This window comes from Chrysochloris asiatica, unplaced genomic scaffold (genome assembly GCF_000296735.1).
Source record: "Chrysochloris asiatica unplaced genomic scaffold, ChrAsi1.0 scaffold00113, whole genome shotgun sequence".
Lineage (NCBI taxonomy): Eukaryota > Metazoa > Chordata > Mammalia > Afrosoricida > Chrysochloridae > Chrysochloris > Chrysochloris asiatica.
The window spans coordinates 6691409-6698567 of record NW_006408631.1 but is presented as its reverse complement, the minus strand read 5'-3'; the positions used below and the strand labels follow the sequence as shown (position 1 = coordinate 6698567).

The 7159-nt window shown below is 39.9% G+C and overlaps 1 pseudogene; it reads right to left on the bottom strand.

The window, feature by feature from the left end:
• Positions 1 to 2115: 2115 nt before the first annotated feature.
• On the bottom strand, positions 2116 to 6954 carry LOC102820920 (annotated as a pseudogene).
• Between the last annotated feature and the right edge of the window lie 205 nt (positions 6955 to 7159).

The window sequence follows — 7159 nt, the reverse complement described above, 5'->3', positions numbered from 1 at the left end:
ATATAGTAGGAGCCCTGGTGGCATAATGGGTTACACATTGGGATACAAGTTCAGCAGTTATAATCTACCAACCTCTTTGAGGGAGAAAAATGAGGATTTCTGTTTCCATAAGGATTTACAGTGTCAGAAATCCTATACAGGGTCACTATGAGTCATAACTGACTTGACAGCATGCAATCACCACCGCTACCACCAACAACAACACATATTAGTAGAATAAAAGGAGAAATCATGAAAGAAGGAACTGATGTAACTTACAATTCACAGTTCCCAATTCAGAAAGAATTTATTTGGATTCTGTGGTTTGTAAAGTTGCAGGCCAAATGTGGTCATATGTAGATAGATTTAATATATTATTTTGTACCTTTAAGAAGCAATGTACTGGGTGGGCAGAAGAGGAAGGCCTGCATTGACAGCTGGGGTAGGGGATGAGTCATTTTGTTGAACTTGCTATTTTCCTTCTCACAGATTCTATTCATTAGCAAGAATGCAAGTTTCTTCCCTCCTCATCCTCATAGAGATATTGGGAAATAGTCAAAACATTTTAAAACAAATTCTTTGATTCTTCTGAAGGAAAATACTGTATAAATCCATCATGTTATTTTAATCACAGGGAAAAATATCTGACCACTATCAAGGACATTAAGGAGCTCTGGCAGCGTAGTGGTTACGAATTGGTCTGCGAGCCACAAGGTCAGCAGTTCGAAACTACCAGCTGTTCTGTGGGAGAAAGATGAGGCTTTCTGCTCCCGTAAAGATTTACAGCCTTGGAAATCCTGTACAGGGTCGCTATGGGTCGGAACCTACTCCACGGCACACAACAACAATCAAGAACATTGCTTTTAATAATTTTTAAAATGTTATGCATGCTAACTTTTCTTCTGTAGTCAATTAGATTCTTTCATTTTTAAATATAAAACGAAACTGCTGATATCGTTCCCTTTATAATGGCATTTTCTTACCATGAAAAATTGAGCATATTCTTCAAATGAATTATTGGAAGAGCTCAACCATCCATGGATAAAAATTGATAAAACCACTATATCCTCTCCTTAGTATTTGAAAGTATTTAATTAGTGTGGCTTTTAAATTCTATTCAATTTAGAATATCTCCCAAAATACATAAATAATAATTCACACAGAGGTTTCCTAATTAAGCTAAAGCAAAATTTGTTTCTTGGAGTGTTATTTCTTCTTTGATACTTGCGTATGATGATTATCAAAGGACTTTGATGACACGTTGGCCTTTTTTAAAAAAAATCTTCATCTGTTGTTGGCTATATTTTTTCTTAGCAACTAAGAAACATCTCAAGCAATGAGAAGGAAGCAAGTTAACTAAATTTCAGGAAGCTGATCCCAAATGGATCATGTGTTTAAAATATAATAAATGTGGGCAATTCTATGTTTGCCAACTAAATGCAGCACCTTAATGAACATGCTCAATTAGAGTCATTTCCCTTTATTGATAATGGCAGAGATTTATAGTGGACAATAGTTACACAAACAATAGTTATCTTATAATTTTCTTTTATTTAATCATAAATAAGCTTATAAGTCAATGTTTATAAAAAGTAAGTTTATGAATAAAGAGACTACCAGCTGTTCCGCGAGAGAAAGATGAGGCTTTCTGCTCCCGTAAAGATTTACAGCCTCGGAAACCCTGTACAGGGTCGGTATGAGTTGAAACCGACTCCATGGCACATAACAACAACAACAACATGAATAAAGAGACTATTTTCACTCCACTTAGTATAAATTAATTACAATTACAGGCCATAACTTTTTTTGAAGGTAGTCAAAGCAAATCTAGCCATAAATGTTTTGTCTTGACCATGAAATTTCATGATAAACAAAACTAGGCCAGAAGCATATTAATTTTTTTTAAATACAACTTTATTTAAGACATTGTATTTTCCACTTACAATACAGTGCTAATAAAGTGCAATGTTACTTTCATCCCCTATTCTCTTAACTTGGTATTCAAGTATTGAGCATGCCCAGAAATTTAGTACAGCAGTTCTGCTTTTTAAAGCTGCTATTGAATGTCCTACAAATTTGGGTCCTTCAATGTTTTACTGTGTAACAATGCTAAAATGTCTATGCTTAGATACTGGCTTAATCAACCTCCTCAATGGTGGGCCCAGAAGAGGCACCACCAGATGGAGGAGCTCCACCCCCAGGGAAGCCCCCAGGCATTTCTTCTGCACTCTGGTACAACTTGGTAATGTAGACTTTCTCCAGCTCTTTCTGTTGATGTTCAAATTCTTCTTTCTCTGCAGTCTGATTCTTATCAAGCCAGTTGATTATTTCATTGCATTTATCAAGAATCTTTTGTTTGGCCATTTGGTCTCATCCAAGATGTCGGCTCTGGCCTCCGAGCCCCCAGCAGATTCAAAAGTTCACCTCCCCAGAGGCAGTTTGTCTAGTCTAAAATGTGGGCGTGAATAATATGAGAACAGTCTGCTGGGAGTCCCCAGGGACACAAGAGCCTGGGCCTCCCCTGTGACAAAGTGAAGATGCCATGGACGGAATTATTTCAGTGCTGGCCAGCGGGTCTAGTAGAACAAACTATCACAATAACAAGACAACCAACCAGTTACCAGCGGACTTAACTCAGACTCATGGCCACCACATGTGTGACGGTAGAGCTGAGCTCCGTTGTATTCTCAGTAGGTGACTTTTCTAAGGAATCAGTGGCATTTGAGGATGTGACTGTGGAATTCAGCAGAGAGGAGTGGCAGCACTTGGACTCTGCTCAGAGATGCTTGTACCAGGATGTGACGCTGGAGAATTACAGCAACCTGCTCTCAATGGGGTATCAAGTTCCCAAACCTGAGGTCATCTTCAAGTTGGAGCAAGGAGAAGAACCATGGACATTGGAGACTGAAACCCTACATCAAAGCTGTTCAGATGGCAAATTTGGGATTGAGACATCACAATACAGCATTACTGAAAAAGATACATTTCATAGTGAAATGGAGGGTGGAGATACAAGAGATGATTCATTATATTCCATTTTAGAAGAACTGTGGCAAGATGCTGAACATACAGAGAAATATCAGGAAAAACAAAACAAGCCTCTGAGTCATGCTACTTTCATGAACAAGAAAATATTGACTACAGAATGGTATTATGAAAATAAAGAAATTGGAAAATTTGTTTAAAAAAAAAAAGAATCTTCTGTTTATCTTCTTCATTGATCTTGCCTTGAAACTTTTCATCTTCACCTGTTGCTTTAATATTAAATGCATAAGATTCAAGTGAATTTTTAGAGAACACCTTATCCCGCTGTTTCTCATCTCAGCTTTGTACTTTTCAGCTTCCTGAACCATCTGTTCAATGTCTTCTTTATTCAAGCGGCCCTTGTCGTTACTGATGGTAATCTTGTTCTCTTTTCCATTACTCTTACCCACAGCAGACACATTGAAGATACCATTGGGATCAATATCGAAAGTGACTTCAATCTGAGGAACACCACGGGGTGCAGGAGGTATGCCAGTAAGTTCAAATTTGCCAAGCAGGTTGTTATCCTTGGTCATGGCACGTTCACCTTCATAAGCCTGAATGAGTACACCTGGCTGGTTGTCAGAGTAGGTTGTGAAAGTCTGTGTCTGCTTGGTAGGTATAGTAGTATTGTGCTTGATGAGGACAGTCATGACCCCACCAGCAGTTTCAATACCAAGGGAAAGAGGTGTGACATCCAGAAGCAATAAATCTTGAACATTTTCAGAATTGTCTCCAGTAAAGATGGCTGCCTGGACACCTGCACCATAAGCAACAGCCTCATCAGGGTTGATACTCTTGTTCAATTCTTTGCCATTGAAGAAATCCTGAAGTAGTTTCTGAATCTTGGGAATAAGGGTAGAGCCACCCTCCAGGACAATGTCATGGATCTGTGACTTGTCTAGCTTGGCATCCCTAAGGGCTTTCTCCACAGGACCCAGGGTGCCAGGGAATAGGTCAGCATTCAATTCTTCAAATCGGGCCTGGGTAATGGAGGTATAGAAGTCAATACCTTCATACAGAGAATCAATCTCAATACTGGCCTGAGTGCTAGAAGAGAGAGTGTGCTTTGCGTGTTCGCAAGCAGTACGGAGGTGGTAGACAGCCCTCTTAGTCTCACAAATGTCCTTCTTATGCTTGCACTTAAACTCAGCAATAGAATGGTTGACCATTCGGTTGTCAAAGTCTTCTCCACCTAAGTGAGTGTCTCTAGCTGGGGATTTGACCTCAGAGATTCCATCTTCAATAGTGAGGATTGACACATCAAAAGTGCAGCCTCCTAAGTCAAATATCAGCACATTTCTTTCAACACCAACCTTTTTTGTTTAAGCCAGACACAATAGCAGCAGCAGTTGGCTCATTGATAATCCTGAGTACATTGAGGCCAGCAGTGATTCCAGCATCTTTGGTGGCCTATGCTGGGAGTCATTAAAGTAGGTTGGTACAGTCTTTCCAAGGTAGGCTTCTGCAAATTCCTTCATATTTGTTAGAACCATAGAGGACACTTCCTCTGGATAGAAACTTTTGGTCTCTCCCTTATATTCTGCTTGGACCTTGGGCCTACCTGCATCATTCACCACCATGAATGGTCAATGCTTCATATCAAACTGGACAACAGTGTCATCAAATCATCTTCCAATCAAATATTTGGCATAAAAAACAGCATTAGTAGGATTCATGGCAACTTGATTCTTTGAGGTATCACCGATCAATCGTTTGGTGTCAGTAAATGCGACATAGCTTGAGGTGGTTCAGTTGCCCTGATCATTTGCAATGATCTCCACTTTCCTGAACTGTAAGACACCCACACCGGAGTAGGTGGTGCCAAGATCAATGCTTACTGCAGGTCCTTTAGACATGATTGCTCAGCAGAGGTCCCGACAGACCACAAGGATGCCGCTGCGCAGTATATTGATTTAGGTAATAAAAGTGACATTTTTTTTTGTGTGTGTGCCCCAAAGCTGGAGATGCTTGACAGATTGGTTAAAACTATATTTAATTTAGGAAGAAATGGATTTTGTAATAATACTTAGCTTCTTACTTAGGGGATATGATATTACAGTATTTATTCAAGTCATCGTTTTTACCTCTATTGGTTTTCAGCTTAAACTTAAGTCTGGTAGTGTCTGAGAAATTAATGGAGCATGAGGCTTAATTGCGTGATAAAATGATGCATCTCTTGGAAGACAATAGATTCCCAGGGAAGAGGATGTCAGGCAACAATTTAAGTCAATAGAAAATCCTTGGACATAAGCAGGGAAAAGTCAAAACTGAGAGAGCTGAATAAAGCACCATATTTCTCACTGTGGGTTAATGCGTCAGATTGCAAAGCCATTTGAACTGCAAGGTCGGCAGTGCAAGTTCACCAGCTGCTCCTTGGACACCCTATACAGGGTCGCAATGGGTCGGAACGGACTTGACGGCACTTCACAACAACAACAACAACAATTACAGCCACATTTCCTTTGACCCTTCTTTTGTTATACCTGCAGTTAAAAGGAGAAATTCCTTAAGACATCGGGGCACAAATGTATTTCTTTGGTACCATTTAACAGTTTTAAGTATTGAAGAGCAAAGATGTCAGCTTGAGGGCTAAGGTGCACCTGACCCAAGCCATGGTATTTTCAATAGCCCCATATGCATGAGAAACCTGGACAGTGAATAAGGAAGACCATAGAAGAATTGATGCTTTTGAGTTATGGTATTGGAGGAGAATATTGAAAGTGCCATGAGCTGCCAAAAGAACCAACAGATCTGTGTTGGAAGTACAGCCAAAGTGCTCCTTGGAGGCCAGGATGGACAAACTTCATCTCTCCTACTTCAGACATATTATCAGGAAGGACCAGTCGCTGGAGAAGGATATCAAGTTTGGTAAGGTGGAGGGTCAGAGAAAAAAAGGAAGACCCCCAACGAGATGGATTGGCAAAGTGGCAGCATCAAAGGACTCAAGCGTGGCAACAATCATGATACTGGCCCAGATTCAGGCAGTGTTTCGTTCTGTTGTGCATAAGGTCGTTACAAGTCGGTGCCAACTAGATACCACCTAACAACAAAAACAACAACAACAGATAATAATCCTAGATGAGAGAGGGATTCTTAGTAGAGTTCATCACAGAAAACAGGACAATACTGCACTTACTGCACTCAGAGGCTGTGCAGGTATTCAGAATTTCAATAAGTGGGCACAGTGAAAGTGGAGGACCATCCCCTTAGAAGTCTCTATCTGAGCCTTGACACCAGTTCCTAGGGAGGATGGACTTTCCTAGGGGAAGTGATAAACTCACCAGATGAGGTGGAGTTCCAAGAAGGAATGGTAGAGTTTAGCAGAGGTACAGTAGCAAGAGGAAGAGCAGTTGCTCTGTTGCTGCCAGTGTCTCATTCCATCTTTTTGAGCCTCTTCCTCTTTTTGGTGATCCTTCCTCTTTTTAAGCATTATGTCTTTCTAGAAAGACTAGTCCCTCCTGACAACATGTCCAAAATATGAGAGATGAAGTATCATCATCTCTGCTTCTAAGGAGCATCTGTCTCACAGCTGTATTGAGGTTCAATTCATACTAAAGGTTATTGTCTTTGTTCTTCATCACGAAATATTTCAAGTCCTCTTCCCTTCCAGAAAACAAGAGTGTGTCATGCCATGTTCTTGTTCATATAGTCCAGCTTCTCAGATTATTTGCTTATCATATAGATAGAATAAATATGAGGAAAAGTACAACCCTGGAGCACACCTTTCTTGATTTTAAACCATTCAGTATCTGATTGTTCAGTTCTTGGTTTATGTACAGGTTCATCATGAGCACCTCTTGGTTTGTGTATAGGTCCTTCATGAGCACAATTAAGTATTCTGGAATACCCATTCTTTAAAATGTTATCCACAACTTGTAATGATCTACACAGTTGAATGTCTTTGCGTAGTTAATAAAGCACAAGTAAACATCTTTCTGGCACTGTCTGCTTTCTGCAAAGATTTAACTGAGGTCAGAAATGATATTTATCATTCCATGTCCTCTTCTGAAGCTGGTTTGAATTGCTGTCAGCTCTCAGTCAATGAATTACCACAACCAGTTTTGAATTATATTTAACAAAATTTTGTTTGCATATGATTTTAGTGATGCTGTTTGATGATTTCCAAATTCTGTTGGGTCACCATTCTTTGAAA